Source organism: Hyla sarda, chromosome 6 (assembly GCF_029499605.1).
Source record: "Hyla sarda isolate aHylSar1 chromosome 6, aHylSar1.hap1, whole genome shotgun sequence".
In the NCBI taxonomy this organism is placed as follows: domain Eukaryota; kingdom Metazoa; phylum Chordata; class Amphibia; order Anura; family Hylidae; genus Hyla; species Hyla sarda.
This window is the reverse complement of record NC_079194.1, coordinates 293,620,976-293,643,374: the sequence shown is the minus strand read 5'-3', so window position 1 is coordinate 293,643,374 and position 22,399 is coordinate 293,620,976. Positions and strand designations below refer to the sequence as shown.

General features: G+C 44.9%; 1 long non-coding RNA gene and 4 pseudogenes across 1 annotated transcript; all 5 read left to right on the top strand.

Annotated features, from left to right (window-relative positions):
- Positions 1-290: 290 nt before the first annotated feature.
- LOC130277799 (uncharacterized) lies at positions 291-21,545 on the top strand. The gene is made up of 4 exons (XR_008845570.1): positions 291-711; positions 2,197-2,332; positions 5,974-6,050; positions 21,260-21,545. It is a non-coding gene; the product is annotated as an uncharacterized LOC130277799 (long non-coding RNA).
- LOC130277949 (U2 spliceosomal RNA) lies at positions 18,421-18,485 on the top strand (annotated as a pseudogene).
- LOC130277969 (U2 spliceosomal RNA) lies at positions 18,553-18,644 on the top strand (annotated as a pseudogene).
- On the top strand, positions 18,682-18,773 carry LOC130277937 (U2 spliceosomal RNA; annotated as a pseudogene).
- LOC130277908 (U2 spliceosomal RNA) lies at positions 18,811-18,989 on the top strand (annotated as a pseudogene).
- Positions 21,546-22,399: the final 854 nt, after the last annotated feature.

The window sequence follows — 22,399 nt, the reverse complement described above, 5'->3', positions numbered from 1 at the left end:
TGTACATAGGAGCAGTATTATAGCAGTTATATTCTTGTATATAGGAGCAGTATTATAGTAGATATATTCTTGTATATAGGAGCAATATTATAGTAGTTATATTCTTGTATATAGGAGCAGTATTATAGTATTTATAGTCTTGTACATAGGAGCAGTATTATAGTAGTTATATTCTTGTATATAGGGGCAGTATTATAGTAGTTATATTCTTGTATATAGGAGCAGTATTAAAGTAGTTATATTCTTGTATATAGGAGCAGTATTATAGTAGTTATATTCTTGTATATAGGAGCAGTATTATAGTAGTTATATTCTTGTATATAGGAGCAGTATTATAGTAGTTATATTCTTGTATATAGGAGCAGTATTATAGTAGTTATATTCTTGTATATAGGAGCAGTATTATAGTAGTTATATTCTTGTATATAGGAGCAGTATTATAGTATTTATAGTCTTGTACATAGGGGGGCAGTATGCTGTAACCACAACTCACTGTTCCTTAATGTCCCAATAAATATATATATGTGTATATGCCAGAGATGGTGCGTAGCTGTAGGACAGAGGTGATGACAATACTCAGGACTTGAGCTCAGAGACAAGATCCAGCAGTGTTTACTGAGACAACAGAAGATTGTGTTCTCTCAGCAGCCAGGGAACGGCTGAGATAACACCACACTGACATTGAGAGGACTACACAACTTCCTGTCAGGGGTAAATCATGCAAATGCATGGGGAAGCCAGTATGATATGTGATAAAACTATATTAGTAAGTTATCTAACTTTTGGTCATTGTCATAGGCTGGGTTCCCATTACGTTTTCCCCCATACAGGAGCGCATACGGCAGGGGGGAGCTAAAACCTCGCGCTCCCGTATGCTTTCGTAAGTGCTCCCATCTATTTAATTTCAATGAGCCATCCGGAGTGAAACGTTCGGCCCGGTCGGCTCATTTTTGCCCCGTATGCGCTTTTACAACCGGACCTAAAACCGTAATCGACCTGGACCATTTGTTGTTTTTTTGGACGGGAGAAAAAATACTGCATGCGCCATCTTTTCTCCCGTAAAAAAAAAACGGAAATGAGCTCAAACGGATGTATAAGGATTGTAAAAAAAAAAAAAAAATTCCATATCAATGGGATTTTTTTTTACAAACGTTTGTAATCCGTTTACAAGCAGCAAAAACAGAAACGAAACGGGGGAAAGAAAAACGGGGACAGACGTTTTTTTTTATCCCCGTTTCGGTTCCCTTCTTGCAATCTGTAAATGGATTAAAAACGGTTTAAAAAAAAAAAATCCAATTCATGCCTATGGGATTTTTTTACAATCCGTTTACATCCGTTTGTACCCTTCTTAGCTCATTTCCGTTTTTTGATTTCAGACAAAACGGCACATGCAGTATTTTTACTCCCGTCAAAAAAACGGATACAGTAAATTTAACATTGAAGTCTATGGAAAACGGATGAGCCTTTAAAGGGGAACGCCGGTGAAAACTTTTTTTCTTTTAAATCAACTGGTGGCAGAAAGTTAAACATATTTGTAAATTACTTCTATTAAAAAAAATTCTTAATCCTTCCTGTACTAATTAGCTGCTGAATACTACAGAGGAAATCCTTTTCTTTTTGGAATGCTCTCTGATGACATCACGACCACAGTTCTCTCTGCGGACGTTATTATAATAATGATAACGCTTTATTTATTGTTGTCCTTAGTGGGATTTGAACCCAAGTCCCCAGCATTGCAAGGCAGCAGTGCTAACCACTGAGCCACCATGCTGCCCTTAGCATACATCTGCTATGCATGGTTTCTAAAATGGACAGAGATGTCAGCAGAGAGCACTGTGTTCGTGATGTCATCAGTGTTCCAAAAAGAAAGGAATTTCCTCTGTAGCATTCAGCAGCTAATAAGTACTGGAAGGATTAAGATTTTTTTAATAGAAGTAATTTACAAATATGTTTAACTTTCTGCCACCAGTTGATTTAAAAGAAAAAAAGGTTTTCACTGGAGTACCCCTTTAATGTCATCCGTTTCTTTTCAATCCATTTTTAATTCAGAGCTTGCTCAGAACAAAAAAAAAAAAATATATATATATATATATATATATATATATATATTTTTTTTTGTTTTATTAACTGAACAATACTATCCGTTTGCATCCGTTATTGTCTGTTTTTTAAATTTATTTTTTATTTTTTTTGAAGGGAGAAGAACGGGACGGGTCTAGACGACCGTATGAACGCAGCCTAAGCTGGAAACAAGATGCCCGCAGCAGCTGTGTCAGGCTCCACGGCTGGATGAAGCAGAATATGCACGGAGCCGCGACCTTTAGACCTAGGAGTAAGTTATTAACAAGGGTTGTTTTAGGTGAAAGGGTTGGATGAGCCCCAGACTGTAGAGCAGTGTTTCCCAACCAGGGTGCCTCCAGCTGTTGCAAAACTACAACTCCCAGCATGCCCGGACAGCCAAAGGCTGTCCGGGCATGGTGGGAATTGTAGTTTTGAAACAGCTGGAGCCACCCTGGTTGGAAAACAGTACTGTAGAGGGACCAGTGCTGCTGCCAATCTCTTCAGGGAAGTGGGCAGAGATGAGTTCTGAGAGCACTTACCTGCCCTGAAAATACAGGAGAATTCCCGTGGATAGCAGGAGGCCGACCAAACAAATGGATAAAAAAAAAAAAAAAAAAGATTTTACTTAAAAATGTCGCCTTTACCGTCAATGGGGGAGATTTATCAAAACCTGTGCAGAGAAAATTTGCCCAGTTGCCCATAGCAACCAATCAGATCGCTTCTTTCATTTTCAAAGAGACCTCTGAAAAAAGAAAGAAGGGATCCGATTGGTTGCCATGGGCAACTGGGAAATTTTTCCTTTGCACAGGTTTTGATAAATCTCCCCCAATATTTCCTTCCTAACTGGGTAAACATAAGGGGCGCTGCCAGCGCCGGCCATTACGGCACAACGTGCCGTTCAATACTCGAAGAATAAGACAAGACAATAGAAATCAACCTGCGTTTCAGATAGGGAACCTTTAACCCCTTAAAGGGGTACTCCTCCGCAAGCATCTTATCCCCTATACATTCACACTATACATTCTTCCGTTTTTAAAAACCCGTTATTAAAACCCTGAAAATCGTCCGTTACAAAATCCCATAATAGTCTATGGGATGGGATGGGGGTCCCGCCGCTGGGGATCTCTGTTCCACCATCCCCACCATCCCCGTCATTCGGCACACGAAGCGAACTCCGATCCGTGCCTGATGACTGGCAATGCGGCTGCCACGCCCCCTCCATTCACTTCTATGGGAGGAGGCGCAATGGCTACGTCATAGCCGTCGCACCACCTCCCAATGACATGAATGGAGGGGGCGTGGCGTGATGTCACAAACTCAGAAGCTGCAAGTTTCTGCGTTCCTGATGCCGCCGCTCCCGGCACAGAGATTGCGGGGGTCCCCAGCGGCGGAATCCCTGCGGTGTAACATCTTATCCCCTACCTTTTGGATAGGGGATAAGATATTTGCGGCAGAGTACCCCTTTAAAAGGGTACTCCGCCCCTAGACATCTTATCCCCTATCCAAAGGATAGGGGATAAGATGTCATATCGCCGGGGTCCCGCTGCTGGGGACCCCGGGGATCGCTGCTGCAGCACCCCGCTATCATTACTGCGCAGAGCGAGATCGCTCTGCATGTAATGACGGGCAATACAGGGGACGGAGCATCGTTACGTCACGGCTCCGCCCCTCGTGACGTCACGGCCCGCCCCCGTCAATACAAGTCTATGGGAGGGGGCGTGGAGGTCGTCACGCCCCCTGCCATAGACTTGCATTAAGGGGACGGGCCGTGATGTCATGAGGGGCGGAGCCATGACGTCACGCTGCTCCGGCCCCTGTATCGCCCGTCATTACACACAGAGCGACCTCGCTCTGCGCAGTAATGATAGCGGGGTGCCGCAGCAGCGATCCCTGGGGTCCTCAGCAGCAGGACCGCGGTGATCTGACATCTTATCCCCTATCCTTTGGATAGGGGATAAGATGCCAGGGGCGGAGTACCCCTTTAAAGAAGCACTCCAGCTTTGTTTGCTTTTTGCCCATATCATGCACACTCACCACCCTTAGTCCATCAGTTCCATCTGTTTTATTCCAGCACAGTTGCATCCATTCATTTCATTACTGTTACTTGGTCATGGGGATCACAAATCTGACCCATAGAAAACAACAACTTATCCCTGGATAGGTGATAAGTGTCTGATCGTGGGGGGGGGGGGTCCATCCGCTGGGACCCCCTTGTTATCTCCTGAACAGGACCCAGCTCTTTGAAAGAAGTATGTGCTGCAGACAGCACCAGCTCCATTCATTCTTTATGGGAGCGCTGAAGAGACCCAAATGCCGTGAGGATATGTATAAATGTTGGGCATACCCCTTTATGGCCACATGTGGTGAGATTGGTGAGAAATTTCTGCAGTATTTTCACACCAACCCACGACACTTTGGTACAGAATTTCTAAAAAAAAAATAAGTGCTAAAAAAAAAAAATAATAAATCCGCTGCCGCCGCATTTCTGCAACTAAGCACATAACGCTTCAGATTTATTTCAGATTTTAGCTTCTTTGTTTATGCCAGTGTGGTAAACCCAACAATCTGCAACGTTGAGGATCATAAATCAGTTTTTCACTATTTATTTATTTAATTATTTTCAGTGTTTTTTTAGGATTTCTGGCCTCTGCTGTAAGTGCTAGTTATTCTGTGCAGAAGATCTATATTAAAGGGGTACTCCACTGGAAAACATTTTATTTTTATTTTTTATTTTTTTTAAATCAACTGGTGCCAGAAAATTAAACAGATTTGTAAATTACTTCTATTTAAAAATCTTAATCCTTCCAGTACTTATCAGCTGCTATATGCTCCACAAGAAGTTCTTTTCTTTTTGAATTTCCTTTCTCTCTGACCACAGTGCTCTCTGCTGACACCTCGGTCCATATCAGGAACTGTCCGGAGCAGGAGAGGTTTGCTCTGGGGAATTGTTCCTACTCTGGACAGTTCCTAGAATTGACAGAGGTGTCAGCAGAGAGCACTGTGGTCAGACAGAAAGGAAATTCAAAAAGAAAATAATTTCCTGTAGAGCATATAGCAGCTGATAAGTACTGGAAGGGTAAAGCTTTTTAAATAGAAATAATTTACAAATAAGTTTAACTTTCTGGCACCAGTTGATTTAAAAAAAGAAAAATGCTTTCCAGCTGAATACCTCTTTAAAAGGGTACTCTGGAGGAATAAAAAATGTTTATAAATCAACTGGTGCCAGAAAGTTCTACATATATGTAAATTACTTCTATTTAAAATCTTTACCCTTCCAGTACTTATCAGCTGCTGTATGTTTCAGAGGAAGTTGTGTAGTTCTTTCCAGTCTGACCACAGTTCTCTCTGCGGACACCACTGCTTCGCTGGACAGTTGCTGACATGGACAGAGGTGGCAGCAGAGAGCACTGTGGCCAGACTGGAAAAAAAAAAAACTACACAACTTCCTCTGTAGCATACAGCAACTGATAAGTACTGGAAGGATTAAGATTTTTATATAGAAGTAATTTACAAATCTGTATAATTTTCTGGCACCAGTTGATGTGAAAACACTTTTCCCCCCCTTCAGTGTACCCCTTATAGGTTCTCTATTTGATGCACAGGCTAATTTTTATTGTCTGTCTTTTCTTATTCCTTGTGCATTGGGTGGCACATTGGGCACTATCGGCCAGCACTGGCAGCGCCCCTTATGTTTACCCAGTCAGGAGGGAAATATTTCATACTTGCCTGGACGGTTCCTATTGTTCTCTCCAGTTACGACTCCACGAGAATCACATTCTCATTCTAACCATCCCATACAAAGATATCGTCCCATTTATATGCTTTGATTTTGCTATATATATATATATATATATATATATATATATATATATATATAATTTTATTTTTATTTATTTTTTGACATATGCACAGCGCTCAGAAAATTGACAGCTGTTGGCTGTCCGGGCATGCTGGGAATTGTAGTTTTGCAACAGCTGGAGGAACTCTTGGTAAGGAAACACAGTTTTAGAGCAATCATTTTGTGCAATCAAGTGTGTGCTGCCACCTAGTGCCCTTCAGGAGTCCATACAGGCAAGTTCAGAGCGAATTGATCCATCTGTATACCGGTATACTGTATATAAAATTCAATGTGTGTGTATATTCCACAATCACGTCCAAACGGCTAAAGATATTAATATAAAAGTTGGTCACATGTTACTTATATGTCAACAACAAACGTAGTTTGTTTAAAGTCCCATACAAGTCTATGGGAAATTTATGTTACCGCATCACTTCCAAACGGCTGGAGATATTTCGATAATACTCGGTCACATGTTACTTACCGTATTTTTCGTCCTATAGGACGCACCGGCGTATAAGACGCACCCAATTTTTAGGGGCAAAATCTAAAAAAATAAAGATTGAACCCAATAGTGGTCTTCAACCTGCGGACCTCCAGATGTTGCAAAACTACAACTCCCAGCATGCCCGGACAGCCGTTGGCTGTCCGGGCATGCTGGGAGTTGTAGTTTTGCAACATCTGGAGGTCCGCAGGTTGAAGACCACTGCAGGAGGAGGTAATACTCACGTGTCCCCGCCGCTCCGGACCCGTCACCGCTGCCCTGGATGTTGCTCCATCGCTGTCGCCGTGTCCCCGTCGCTCCGGAACGTCTCTGCTGCCGGCCGGGTATCCTCGCTCTCCGTCGCCGCCATCACGTCGTTACGCACGCCGACGCACGTACGCGATGACGAGGAAGGAGAGCGCCGGCCATACAGGGGGTCCCTGAACGGAGAAGACACCGAGGAGGTAGGTAAGGTCCCTCCCGGTGTCCTGTAAGCACTAACCCGGCTATTCAGTCGGGCTGTTCGGGACCGCCGCGGTGAAATCGCGGCGGTCCCGAACAGCCCGACTGAACAGCCGGGTTAGTGTCACTTTCCCTTCAGACGCGGCGGTCAGCTTTGATCGCCGCGTCTGAAGGGTTAATACAGGGCATCACCGCGATCGGTGATGTCCTGTATTAGCCGCGGGTCCCGGCCGTTGATGGCCGCAGGGACCGCCGCGATAGGGGTGTATTCGCCGTATAAGACGCACCGACTTTTTCCCCCCCAGTTTTGGGGAAGAAAAAGTGCGTCTTATACGGCGAAAAATACAGTATATGTCCACTTAAAATATAGGATAGTTAATTTAACCCTTAACTACCCCCATTTGTGAGGGTCGGGGTTTTTGTTTAAAGTCCCATGCAAATCAATGGGAAATGTATGTTCCCACATAACTTCCGTACGGCTGGAGATATTTCAATACCTGGTCACATATTACAGGTCGGGATGGGAGACCGGGATAGGAGGACGGGATAGGAGGTCGGGATATGACAACAATATTTGAGGATGGGATATGAAGTTGATTTTCCTCCGCAACAAGGATTAGAAAGGAAAAAACGGGAAATGCTGTGTACTCAGCTAGTCTCCTATAAAATTCTTGCTGTTCAATTGTTTTTTTATGTCTGAAAAGGGTAGAATTGTGTTTGTGTTGAACCAGTGTGCCTCAGACTGTTGCAAAACTACAACTCCCAGCATGCCCGCACAGCCTTTGGCTGTGCGGGCATGCTGGGAGTTGTAGTTTTGCAACGACTGGAGTTCCCACACCTGGACTAGTAAGTAAGTAATCCACTCTATCTGTATTATTTGTATGGCATAACTTCTTCAGCTACTATGGGATATTAGTAGGTGTTCCGTAAGTGTTAAATTTCCCTGTGGCGCCACCACAGGTGAAAATGTGCATTACATAAATCCAATTCAAATAAATAGGGTTATCTGTGCAATACACAACAAGCCATCTGGTGTAAGAGACTCTCTTTGTAACCTTTCTCCATTCTGACCAAAGGTGAGGATCCGAACGAGAACTACTCCCACACTCCATCACCTGTCGTGTCAAAGGTTTTTATAGAAACGCATGGTTATGTTATCATTAACCCTTCAGAGTGCCGACTTGGTGATTTTAGTGCCCCAACTGCTGCTATTAAGCCCCTTAGAGCCCCCTCCATGGTGCACATAGGATGGGACCAGAGCTGAGCTATTTGCCAGTAAAGCACATCCATGGACTTTCTTTCCCTTACTTCTCTGGTCACTCACAACACATACTCCTCTCAACTATGCCAGGCCATGAGAAAGACTTGAACAACTTGGCAGTGTGCTTAGTCTGTGATTTACACAGTACACTACTAGATGACATGTGGTGGGAGTAGGTGTTACTGATGCATTGGGTTTGCAAGGTGCTATATCTATAGAAAGAAAAGAAACAGCATCACATTGAAGGGGTTACACTAAGCACTGAGCTACTGCTGTTGTTGCTGTTCGCAAGCTAAAGAAAAGTTAAAGGGGTACCCCACCCCTAGAAATCTTATCCCCTATCCAAAGGATAGGGAATAAGATGTCTGATCACGGGGGTCCTGCTGCTGGGAACCCCCCGCGATCTCCCTGCAGCACCCCCTGTCATCTGGTGCACTGAGCGAACTTCGCTCTGTGCCTGATGACTGGCGATGCAGGGCGGAGGCTTGTGAAGTCACGGCCATGCCCCCTCAATGCAAGTCTATGGGAGTGGGCGTGATGCCCCCTCCCATAGACTTGCATTGAGGGGGCGGGGCCATGAGTTCACGGTCCTCCGGCCCCTGCATCGCCTGTCATCAGACACGGAGCGAACTTCATGGGGGGGTCCCAGCAGCGGGACACCTGCGATCAGACATCTTATCCTCCCTATCCTTTGGATAGGGAATAAGATGTTTAGGGGCGGAGTACCCCTTTAAGGAGGAAATTACACTGCAGCACTGGGCACATACAGCAGTAGGTACCCTGGTATTTACACAAGGCACAGCTGCCCAGAACTTTATGGGTGGTGACAGATGAGAGGGAAGCCTTGATTTACCTTTGAGGAGCAGTCGATCGTCTTCAGAAGTAGCAGACAGGCTCGCAGATTGCAGCTACACAGACCGTTTGCAACATGTGGCAATAATGTGAATGTTGAATTATTAAAGTGTAGCACTGTTAATATTTCCCCCTACATATCAGCTGATCATTATAAGACCTTTCTACCATGCCATGCATGTGTACATGAGCTTGGCTGTCTGGGCATGCTGGGAGTTGTAGTTTTGCAACATCTGGAGGGCCTCAGTTTGGAGACCACTGCACTAGAGCTTCAAATGGCATAGACCAACCCTTCTTCATGGACCCAATAACAGGTGTATAGACGACATCAATGATTTGCGATATAAATGTAGCCTAGTACTCAGCATCAACCTCTTGCCTCTCCTATCTTGACTTGTTTGCCGTCTCCAACCCTTAGGCTATGTTCAGATGGCGGAATTCAGCAATTCCGCATAAATTCCGATATGCAAAGCAGTGGAAATATTTGCAGATTTGCGGCGGAATTCTGTGTTCTCAAAACACAGAATCCTGTTGAAATTCAAAGCCCCATAGACTTCAAAGGGATTCCGCAAAATGAAAGACAGGCTTCTGCAGGGAAATTGCCGCCGCAAAAATTTGAGGTGCTGTGTGAATGGGACAGAGGAATCCTATTGAAGTCAATGGGCAGTAAATCATGGCGGCATCGCACACGGAAATTTAACGAACATAGCCTTAGGCTGGGTTCACACTATGTGATTTTTTTAATGGAGTTCTGCTTTAAAGGGGTACTCCGGTGGAAAACTTTTTTTTTTTTTTTTATCAACTGGTGCCAGAAAGTTAAACAGATTTGTAAATTACTTCTATAAAAAAAAATCTTAATCCTTCCATTACTTATTAGCTGCTGAATACTACAGAAGACATTTTTTTCTTTTTGTAACACAGAGCTCTCTGCTGACATCACGAGCACAGTGCTCTCTGCTGACATCTCTGTCCATTTTAGGAACTGTCCAGAGTAGGAGAAAATCCCCATAGCAAACATATGCTGCTCTGGTCAGTTCCTAAAATGGACAGAGGTGTCAGCAGAGAGCACTATTTTCGTGATGTTAGCAGAGAGCTCTGTGTTCCAAAAAAGAAAGGAATTTCCTCTGTAGTATTCAGCGACTAATAAGTACTGGAAGAATTAAGATTTTTTAATAGAAGTAATTTACAAATCTGTTTAACTTTCTGGCACCAGTTGATTAAATAAAAAAGTTTTCCACCGGAGTACCTCTTTAAAACTTCCAGTGAAGCAGAATCCCATTGCTGGCAATGGAATTCCGCTGCACAGTGCACACTACGGAATTTAGACGGCCCTAAAATTCTGCCGCCAAAAGAATGATCTTAGTCGTCTAAAGGGGACGACAATGTACGCGTAGCCCTAGCACTGAGTGATTCAGCTGCAGAATTTTTGGCGCCGCTGAAATTCCGTAGTGTGCACTGTGCAGCGGAATCCCATCGCTGCACAGTGCACACTACAGAATTTGAGCGGCGCAAAAATTCTTCCGCCAAAAGAATGATCTTGCTCGTCTATGGGGGACGACAATGTACGCGTTGCCCTAGCACTGAACCATTTAGTTGGCACTGGCCGCACTCAGAATCTCTGGATGGAAAAGATTATGAGTGCGGAGGTTCTGAGTGCGCGGAGGTTCTGAGTGCGCGGAGGTTCTGAGTGCGCGGAGGTTCTGAGTGCGCCGAGGTTCTGAGTGCGCCGAGGTTCTGAGTGTGCGGAGATTCTAAGTGGGCCACCGCCAACGTAATTAGCGCTAAGACTGCACATACATTAACGTCACCATAGACGCTGATGTATTCCTTGCGGATTCCGACGAAAGAATTGCCAAGATCATTCTTTTGACGGCAGAATTTCAGCAGCGGACTGCCCGCCACTAAAACTCCGTAGTATGAACCTAGCCGTACTGCGACTAAAGATCGCCATCAATATTACATGTAAACCATCAGTTCCACCCCATTGGGTTCTGCCTCCTCCTGACCTACTTAAACTTCACTCATATTTTCCACCGCACTATAAGTGGAGGGAAAATAAAATAAATAAAAATTGCAGAAAAGTCATCTGGTCCCGACAAAACATGTGTAAGCAGAACGTTGGCTTGTGCGGATTTCATCTCGAGCTGAATTTACCAAGCACCTAAAAACGAAGACAGTTGGCGAGACGCCTCATCCATAAAATATGTAACAGATGATTGGATCCAGCGCTCTAAAAATAAAGTGTTCCCAGACTCCAAAATCTGCCGTTTAATGGAAAGAGAGAAGTCGCTAAGCAACAACATATTTCCAACCAACACGGGGGCCGCAGAATATACGTTATTTTACATAAACAATAACGTTTATTAAAGATATACCAGTGAAAAACAACGCGCGACGTGATCACGGGTATATACAGGGCGTAAGTGTAATAACAAGCCATACAAAAGCCAAAATATATATCTTTTTCCCCTATTGACAGAGCTGTGTAGGGGCTTATTCACACGGCCGAATATATACATGGGAAAAATGGCGGGTAGGCATTCTGGCGGAGATTTATCAAAACCTGAATAGAGGTAGAGTGGTGCCGTTGCCCATGGCAACCAATCAGATCGCTGCTTTCATTTTTAAAGAGGCCTGTGAAAAAGGAAAGAAGCAATCTGATTGGTTGCTAGGGGCAACTGCACCACTCTTCCTCTATACAGGTTTTGATAAATATCTCCCGGAATGCCCACCCGGCTTTTTTCCATGTGGATATTGTGCCCGCCAAAGCCTGTATAGAGGAAGAGCGGTGCAGTTGCCCATAGCAACCACTTTCATTTTTTTTAAAGAGCCCTGTGAAAAAGGAAAGAAGCAATCTGATTGGTTGCTAGGGGCAACTGCACCACTCTTCCTCTACACAGGTTTTGATAAATCTCCCCCAGAGGGGGAGATTTATCAAAACCTGTGTAGAGGAAGAGTGGTGCAGTTGCCCATAGCAACCAGATTGTTTCTTTCATTTTTAAAGGGGTACTCCGGTGAAAAACTTTTTTTTTAAATCAACTGGTGCCAGAACGTTAAACAGATTTGTAAATTACTTCTATTAAAAAATCTTAATCCTTTCAGTACTTATCAGCTGCTGTATACTACAGAGGATGTTCTTTTCTTTTTGAATTTCTTTCTGTCTGACCACAGTGCTGACACCTCTGTCCATGTCAGGAACTGTCCAGAGCAGGAACAAATCCCATAGCAAACCTATCCTGCTCTGGATAATTCCTGACATGGACAGAGGTGCCAGCAGAGAGCACTGTGGTCAGATATTATACAGCAGCTGATAAGTACTGGAAGGATTAAGATTTTTAAATAGAAGTAATTTACAAATCTGTTTAACTTTCTGGCACCAGTTGGTTTAAAAAAATTTTTTTCCAGTGGAGTACCCCTTTAACCTTTCCAGTACTTATCAGCTGCTATGTGCTCCAGAGAAAGTTATTTTCTTTTTGAATTTCCTTTCAGTCTGACCACAGTGTTCTATTACTTCTATTTAAAAATCTTAAAGGGGTACTCCACTGAAAAACTTTTTTTTTAATCAACTGGTGCCAGAAAGTTAAACAGATTTGTAAATTACTTCTATTAAAAATCTTAATCCTTCCAGTACTTATCAGCTGCTGTATGCTCCACAGGAGAATTTATTTTCAGTCTGACCACAGTGCTCTCTGCTGACACCTCTGTCTGTGTCAGGAACTGTCCAGAGCAGGAGAAAATCCCCATAGCAAACATCTCCTCTGGACAATTCCTGACATGGACAGAGGTGTCAGCAGAGAGCACTGTGGTCAGACAGAAAGGAAATCCAAAAAGATAAGAACTTCCTCTGTATTATACAGCAGCTGATAAATCTTGGAAGGGTTAAGATTTTTAAATAGAAGTCATTTACAAATCTGTTTAACTTTCTGGCACCAATTGGTTTAAAAAAAAAAATTTCTCCAGTGGAGTACCCCTTTAACCCTTCCAGTATTTATCAGCTGCTGTATACTACAGAGGAAGTTCTTTTCTTTTTGAATATCCTTTCTGTCTGACCACAGTGCTCTCTGCTGACACCTCTGTCCATGTCAGGAACTGTCCAGTGCTGAATAGGTTTGCTATGGGGATTTTCTCCTGCTCTGGACAGTTCCTGACATGGACAGAGGTGTCAGCAGAGAGCACTGTGGTCAGACAGAAAATAAATTTAAAAAGAAAATAACGTCCTGTGGAGCATACAGCAGCTGATAAGTACTGGAAGGATTAAGATTTTTAAATAGAAGTCATTTACAAATCTGTTTAACTTTCTGGAGACAGTTGATATGAAATGTGTTTTTTTTTCCGTGTCAGGAACTGTCCGGAGTAGGTTAGATTTGCTCTTACCCTGGACAGTTCCTGACATGGACAGAGGTGACAGCAGAGAGCACTGCGGTCAGAAAGAAAAGAACTACACAACTTCCTGTGGTACATACAGCAGCTGATAAGTACTGGACGGGTTAGGATTTTTAAATAGAAGTCATTTACAGATCTTTAACCCTTTAACCTCCATCCACACCTCTATCTGCCATGCTTATGGAAACGCATCTACTTGTGTCCTCACGTGAACTGGGTGAGCGCGGCTTTTCTTGAATTCTTGAATCATGTCCAAAACGAATTACCGTTTGCGTTTTTTGCCGTAAATAGATGAAATTGCACCATTTTGTACCGTAATTTATGTAACTAGCATAATTGCATTAAGAACATGTCATTTTTACCAAGATTTTAGTCTATTCGCAAAAAAAAATTTGCTATTTAGTTGCGGTACCCAAATGTGTGAACACAGCCTTGGACTATATTTATATTGTCTAAGGCAGTGTTTCCCAACCAGGGCGCCTCCAGCTGTTGCAAAACTACAACTCCCAGCATGCCCGGACAGCCAAAGGCTGTCCGGGCATGCTGGGAGTTGTAGTTTTGCAACAGCTGGAGGCCCCCTGGTTGGCAAACACGGGTTTAAAGATTCACAAATTATGTTTTCGTGTCACTGCTAGAGATGAGCGAACTTACAGTAAATTCGATTCGTCACAAACTTCTCGGCTCATCCTGCGTAATCCATGACTTATCCTGCGTAAATTAGTTCAGCTTTCCGGTGCTCCGATGGGCTGGAAATGTGGATACAGTCCTAGGAAAGAGTCTCCTAGGATTGTATCCACCTTTTCCAGCCCACGGGAGCACCTGATAGCTGAACTAATTTATGCAGGAAAAGCCATCAACTGCCGAGCCGAGAAGTTCGTGACGAATCGAATTTACTGTAAATTCGCTCATCTCTAGTCACTGCATTCCAAGGATTAATCCACATAGGATTTTTATTATTCTGTCCAAGTAGCTTTTTTTTGCACGACAGCCCGTGGTTTTTATTTGCGCCATTCTGGGGTATATACGAATTTTTGATTATTTTTTTTTATTCCTATTTTTGTGAGGTGAGATAAACAGAAGACTATTTTGGCATTGTCTATTTTTATTTTGTTAGCGCCAACTGTTCTGGATAAATAATGTCTATGTCCCTGTGACATGTCAAAAGTTTTTCTAGGAGACAGTGACACTTTATATGGGCACCGCCAGAATCAAAAACTTTTTATATGTTGTACATCTTGGCAAAACCTTAACCTTTCTAATATACTACATAAGAAAATGTTATTTCCTATGTATAGAAATCCTGGCTTATAAAAAAAAAAAATAACCACTAGGGGTCCCCATACCATCCAGATCATAATCCTGTCTGGCTGCAGCATCATCTTTGTCCCAGCTGAAGCACAGGCGGGGACAAAGTCCAGGAAGTGCTCTCTACTGACTCCTCTGTCCATGTCAGGAATTGTCCAGAGCAGGAGAGGTTTGCTATGGGAATTTGCTCCTACTCTGGACAGTTCCTAACATGGACAGAGGTGTCAGCAGAGAGCACTGTGGTCAGACTGAAAAGAAATTAAAAAAAGAAAAGAACTTCCTGTGGAGCATGCAGCTGCTGATAAGTACTGGAAGGATTACGATTTTTTAACAGAAGTAATTTACAAATGTGTTTAACTTTCTGGCACCAGTTGATTTAAAAAATTTTTTTTTCCAGTGGAGTACCCCTTTAAGATTTTTAAATAAAAGTAATTTACAAATCAGTTTAAAGGAGTATTCCAGCGCAAAATAATTTATCCCTTATCCAAAGGAATAGGGGATTAGTTATAGATCGCGGGGGGTCCGAGCGCTGGGAGTCTGCAGGAAGTTAAGTTTCGTCCCCAGCAGAAAGCCGCGGCAGACAAGCCCCCTCCATGTATCTCTATGGGGTACATGGAGGGGGCGTGTCAGCCGCCGCGTCATGCGGGGACGGAACGCCCCCTTTGCAGCATACTGCTGTGGCCCCGTCCAGGAGATCCCGGGGGGCCCCAACGCTCGGACCCCTCGCGATCTATAACCTATCGCCTATCTTTCAGGGCGCTAGAGATCTCCTTTAACTTTCTGGCACCAGTTGATTTAAAAAAAAAAATAGTTTTCCACCGGAGTGCCACTTCATGTGTTTCTTCTTCCTAGGGGCATGTTGCTCCCCCTTATAGACTCTGCCATGGGTTACCTGTCACTGGCTGCTTCGTGCTTCTTCCTCCCCCCATGTTCTTCTTGTGCTTCTTCCGCTGACTATTCTGTGGCTTGTGCCACCCATACAGTGTGTGCGTGTGTTCCCTGGGCATCTTAAAGGGCCAGCATGCACCCAATATTCAGGTTCCCTGCCAATTTCTGCTCAGAATCTTCTTTAAGGGTACGCTGGTGAAGGCCCCGCTCTATGCAGTCTTTACATGTGTCTGCTCGTAGCGGCAATACGCTGCTACGAGCAGACACACTGTGATGTGCGAGTCGCAGTATACTCGCACATCGCGGGAGCTCTCTGCCTAGCTCAGAACAGGGAGAGTGGCCGCGACGTGCGAGTACACTGCGCACATCGCTGCTGTGTGTCTGCTCGTCTCAGCGTATTGCCACGACGAGCTGGCACATGTAAAGACTGCATAGAGCGGGGCCTTCACCAGCGGATCCGCAGCGTAAAATACGCTGTAAATCCACTCGTGTGAACGTACCCTAAAAATTATTTTTTTGTGGTTCCTTGTAGGTCTTGTGAGCTTACGTTTACTTTGACCTCCGACTTGGTCTCTGCTTCCCCAGACTGTTGATCCTAAATCCGTGCCGCCTGTTACTACCCTTCTGCCTTGGCCAATTACCCCCATCCGAAGCCTGAACTTGCCTTTGCCTGATTCTCTGGTGCCTTCTTGTCTGCTGGGCCAGCCATTTCCCACATGTGGACCTCTCATGGAAAGCAACCTGGTGCCCTTTAGCAGCTTCTACATCCAGGAGTTGGAAAGAGGGTGAAAACCTTGAAGGCACTTTAAAGGGTTACTCCGCTCCCCAGCGTCCGGAACATTGAGTTCCGAATGCTGGGTGTGGGTTTCCGTGTTCACGCCTGCCCCATGTGACGTTATGCCCTGCCCCGTGACGTCAAGTCTCGCCCCCCTCAATGAAAGTCTATGGGAAGGGGGCACAACGGCCATTCCGGGGCGGGGCTTGATGTTACAAGGGGGCGGGGTGAACACGGAAGCCCACACTCAGCATTCGGAACTCAATGTTCCGGACACTGGGGAGCGGAGAAACCCTTCAATTCCGCTCCTGAGTTTGGCCTGGAATTGTTGAGTAGCACAGTGCGTCAACACCAGTTGCACAGAGCGTTGCCACCTGGCCGGTATTTTACTGGCACAGCCGGTATTTATCCAACCAATCCTCCAACTCCTGGAATGTTGCACCATATACTATACCAGTGTTTCCCAACCAGAGCGTCTCCAGCTGTTGCAAAACTGCAACTCACAGCATGCCCGGACAGCCAACGGCTGTCCAGGCATGCTGGGAGTTGTAGTTTTGCAACAGCTGGAGGCACCCTGGTTGGGAAACACTGACCTATACTATATACTACTATATAGTCCAACATGCTGAGAGTTGTAGTTTTGCAACAGCTGGAGGCACCGCTGGTTGGGAAACACTGATCTATACTATATACTACTATATAGTCCAACATGCTGGGAGTTGTAGTTTTGCAACAGCTGGAGGCACACTTGGTTGGGAAACCCCTACCTATACTATATAGTCCAACATGCTGGGAGTTGTAGTTTTGCAACAGCTGGAGGCACCCTTGGTTGGGAAACACTGACCTATACTATATACTAATAAATAGTCCAACATGCTGGGATTTGTAGTTTTGCAACAGCTGGAGGCACCCTTGGTTGGGAAACACTGACCTATACTATATAGTCCAACATGCTGGGAGTTGTAGTTTTGCAACAGCTGGAGGCACCCCTGGTTGGGAAACACTGACCTATACTATATACTAATAAATAGTCCAACATGCTGGGAGTTGTAGTATTGCAACAGCTGGGGGCACCCCAGGTTGGGAAACACTGATCTATACTATATACTACTATATAGTCCAACATGCTGGGAGTTGTAGTTTTGCAGCTGCTAAGTCACAGGCTGTATCAGGGCATGCTGGGAGTTGTAGTTAGTAACTAATTGCAACTCTCGAATTTAATAAAAAAAAAAAAACGATCAAAAAGTCACATCAAAACAAAAACGGTACTTTGAAAAACTACAGATCGGGGCGCAAAAAATTATCCCACATACAGGCCCCGTAAAAGGAGAAATAACAAAGTTATAGGGGCCAGAATAGGACAAAATTTTAACCGCATATGCGGATCCTGTGATGTCACGCATATATAATTAATTATGCAAATGATCATGGACGGTTCAATGCCTCCCCTTCCCCATCGGGACCTAGAGCATCTCGTTGCAACTTCGAGGTTAGCAGGATTTTTTGTGGCGCTGATCGTAACAAACACAATCCAGGTGTAGCGGTTCAGGTAAAACGTTCTAAATTTGACCAAGATGCAACGCGTTTCACTGCGCAAGCGCAGCTTCCTCAGGCATGGCAAACGTAGATACAGACAGGGTTATATACCCAAGATTTAACCCTTTACATATTAGATGGCATATACTTTACAAAAAATCTTCATACATATTTAAAATATATATTATATTATTCTAGTTATAATCCATATATGTTATAAAAGACAATTAACAAAGAAATAAACTGAAAAATACAGGGAAAAAACTAAGAAAAAAAATTGTTCAGGGAGAACAATTGTGTCCACTATAGTATTGTTTTTTGGCTTCCTAACAGATGCCCTAATTTATGGGGGTTTGTCTTGGTCACGGATCACTCCATTTCTGCTTCACTTCATTTATCAGAATATTTTTTTTTCCTTCCAGAGATTTTATGCAATCGAAAAGTCCTAGCTCCTCGGGCCCTTTGGCTAAGATCAAGTGTAGTATCTGTTCTTATCAGTGGTTTAGTCTTTGCCATTGATGTAGGATGGAGGCTGCATGGAGGGGGCAGGTGTATCGGGGCGTTCCGGGGCTGGTGCTGCTTCTCGGCCTTTTGGCTAAGATCAAGTGTAGTATCTGTTCTTATCAGTAGTTTAGTCTTTGCCATTGATGTAGGATGGAGGCTGCATGGAGGAGGGGGCAGGTGTATCGGGGCGTTCCAGGGCTGGTTCCGCTTCTCGACCTTTTGGCTAAGATCAAGTGTAGTATCTGTTCTTATCAGTGGTTTAGTCTTTGCCATTGATGTAGGATGGAGGCTGCATGGAGGGGGCAGGTGTATCGGGGCGTTCCGGGGCTGGTGCCGCTTCTCGGCCTTTTGGCTAAGATCAAGTGTAGTATCTGTTCTTATCAGTGATTTAGTCTTTGCCATTGATGTAGGATGGAGGCTGCATGGAGGGGGCAGGTGTATCGGGGCGTTCCGGGGCTGGTGCCGCTTCTCGGCCTTTTGGCTAAGATCAAGTGTAGTATCTGTTCTTATCGGTTTCATACTGGTGGAGAAGTCCCACCGGTGTGGGGATGGGTGCTGCATGGTAGGAGGCAGGTGTACCGGGGCATTCCGGGGCTGGTTCTGAAGAATCAGCTCGACGGCTGCCCTGATGTGACCTGCTTCCTCCGGGTCTCGCCATGAGGTAGAGGGGTGTAGAGCCGAGGTACTTCTGTGCCTTGGGGAGTGGTGACCCTGAGGTGCCGAAACTCACTGGGTGTTATAGCTTACTGAATGAACGCACTTCACCATTACTCTTCTCCTTTAGCACTCACCCTTAGTATCCCGGCTTTCTGGCTAGGATCCGGGAAATTTTTATAGATCCGGTGAGATGACCGGGCAGTATATCTGCACTCATCCACTTATTTATTATTTTTGTTTGTCACTGTGACACTTTTACGTGATTGTTTGTACACAGGATTGGCAGGATGCGTTAGAACCTTCTGGGTGTCCCTCCTGGCGGTCTGGGGGAGGTGTGTGTGGCCATTAGGTTCCTCACCTCCCTGCAACCCCCGGGCTTCTTGGCTTCAGTCAAGATGCCATCAGTATACGGCTCCTCGACTGATACTTTGGTTAAAGGGGTATTCCAGGAAAAAACTTTATATAAATATATATATATATATATATATATATCAACTGGCTCCAGAAAGTTAAACAGATTTGTAAATTACTTCTATTTAAAAATCTTAATCCTTTCAGTACTTATGAGCTTCTCAAGTTAATGTTGTTCTTTTCTGTCTAAGTGCTCTCTGATGACACGTGTCTCGGGAACCACCCAGATTAGAAGCAAATCCCCATAGCAAACCTCTTCTAAACTGGGCGGTTTCCGAGAAAGGTGTCATCAGAGAGCACTTAGACAGAAAAGAACAACCTTAACTTCAGAAGCTCATAAGTACTGAAAGGATTAAGATTTTTTTTAATAGAAGTCATTTACAAATCTGTTTAACTTTCTGGAGCCAGTTGAGATATATAAAAAAAGTTTTCCCTGGATAACCCCCTTTAACGCCTAGGTTGAAGCCAGAAGCATTTTCGGCCCCTTAGTAGCTTCGGCGAAAAGGGACATCGATCCTGGATCCTTGCAGGTGCCTTATGGCCCGGAGGTGAAGGGTAAGGTTTGTTGGGGGGGGGGCTCTCTCCTGTTGGAGAAGGGCTTAGCGATAGACCGCATCCTTTGTGCACGTTTTTTTTAGTGTGACACGTTTGCACTTTTTCTTGCACTTTGGCTCTTAAAGGGGTACTCCGCCCCTAGACATCTTATCCCCTATCCAAAGGATAGGGAATAAGATGTCAGATCGCGGGACCCCGGGGATCGCTGCTGCAGCACCCCTCTATCATTACTGCGCAGAGCGAGATCGCTCTGCACGTAATGACGGGCAATACAGGGGCCGGAGCATCGTTACTTCACGGCTCCGCCCCTCGTGACATCACGGCCCGCCCCCGTCAATACAAGTCTATGGGAAGGGGGCGTGGCGGTCGTCACGCCCCCTGCCATAGACTTGTATTAAAGGGGTACTCCGCCCCTGGCATCTTATCCCCTATCCAAAGGATAGGGGATAAGATGTTAGATCGCCGCGGTCCCGCTGCTGGGGACCCCGAGGATCGCCTTTGCAGCACCCCGCTATCATTACAGCACAGAGCGAGTTCGCTCTGTGCGTAATGACGAGTGATACAGGGGCCGGAGCAGCGTGACGTCATGGCTCCGCCCCTCTTGACATCACGGCCCGTCCCCTTAATGCAAGTCTATGGCAGGGGGCGTGACGACCGCCACGCCCCCTCCCATAGACTTGTATTGACGGGGGCGGGCTGTGACATCACGAGGGGCGGAGCCGTAACGTAACGATGCTTCGGCCCCTGTATTGCCCGTCATTACGTGCAGAGCGAACTCGCTCTGCGCAGTAATGATAGCGGGGTGCTGCAGCGGGGATCCCCGGGGTCCTCCCCAGCAGCGGGACCCCGGCGATCTGACATCTTATCCCCTATCCTTTGGATAGGGGATAAGATGTCTAGGGGCGAAGTACCCCTTTAAGGGGACGGTCCGTGATGTCATGAGGGGCGGAGCCATGACGTCACGCTGCTCCGGCCCCTGTATCGCCCGTCATTACGCACAGAGCAAACTCGCTCTGTGCAGTAATGATGGCGGGGTGCCGCAGCGGCGATCCCCCGGGGTCCCCAGCAGCGGGACGCTGGCGATCTGACATCTTATCCCCCTATCATTTGGATAGGGGATAAGATGTCAGATCGCCGGGGTCCTTTGGATAGGGGGATAAGATGCCAGGGGCGGCGTACCCCTTTAAATCCCAAAGTCCTAGCTGCCTATAAATGTTCACTCAGAGGTGTATTTTAGTGATGAATTGCTATTTATTCACTAATTATATTGTTGTTCCCCCTCTACAGGTGACGTGTGACCCTTTTGTATTTGCAGAACAATCTGTGAAGAATTTCCATTAACAATCGTGCAATTCTTCATGCACAATGAAGGGATACTTCTGTGGTGAAACATAATTACAAAAGTTAAAAAAAATAATAATAAATAATACAAAGAACAATATACTTCAACCCTGAATACTGTAACTTGGCATGTGCCGGAATTCTCTGCAGCGCCCAATAGATCCTATGTGTATGATTTAGGGGGCACCCCGGCAACCCCTTTTAGATGTCTACCTATCTATCCTGCAACCACTAAAAGCTTCTAGGACAGTGTTTCCCAACCAGGGTGCCTCCAGCTGTTGCAAAAACTACAACTCCCAGCATGCCCGGACAGCCGAAGGCTGTCCGGGCATGCTGGGAGTTGTAGTTTTTGCAACAGCCGGCGGCACCCTGGTTAGGAAACACTGTTCTATGATAACAATATGGTAATAAGTTACCCGCTTAGCCTCTTCACCTTCATGACCAAGCAATAACGCACCCATGTAAGGGTTTGGGGTAATGGGGAAAAAAAATGCAAAAAATATAATTTTTTTTTTTTGTGTGTGCGTTTTAACCCCTTAACGACAATGGACGTAAATGTACGTCATGATGACGTGGTACTTAAAGGGGTATTCCAGCAAAAAACTTTTTTTTATATATCAACTGGCTCCAGAAAGTTAAACAGATTTGTAAATGACTTCTATTAAAAAAAAAATCTTAATCCTTTCAGTACTTATGAGCTTCTGAAGTTAAGGTTGTTCTTTTCTGTCTAAGTGCTCTCTGATGACACGTGTCTCGGGAAACGCCCAGTTTAGAAGCAAATTCCCATAGCAAACCTCTGCTAAACTGGGCAGTTCCCGAGACAGGTGTCATCAGAGAGCACTTAGACAGAAAAGAACAACCTAAACTTCAGAAGCTCATAAGTACTAAAAGGATTAAGATTTTTTAATAAAAGTAATTTACAAATCTGTTTAACTTTCTGGAGCCAGTTGATATATATAAAAAAAAGTTTTTTCCTGGAATACCCCTTTAACGTACCATGACCTACATTTACACGCCACCATCACTGCGGGCAACGTCAGGTGCACGCGTCATGCGCGGCATGTCACGGCAGCTATCAGCAGCCAG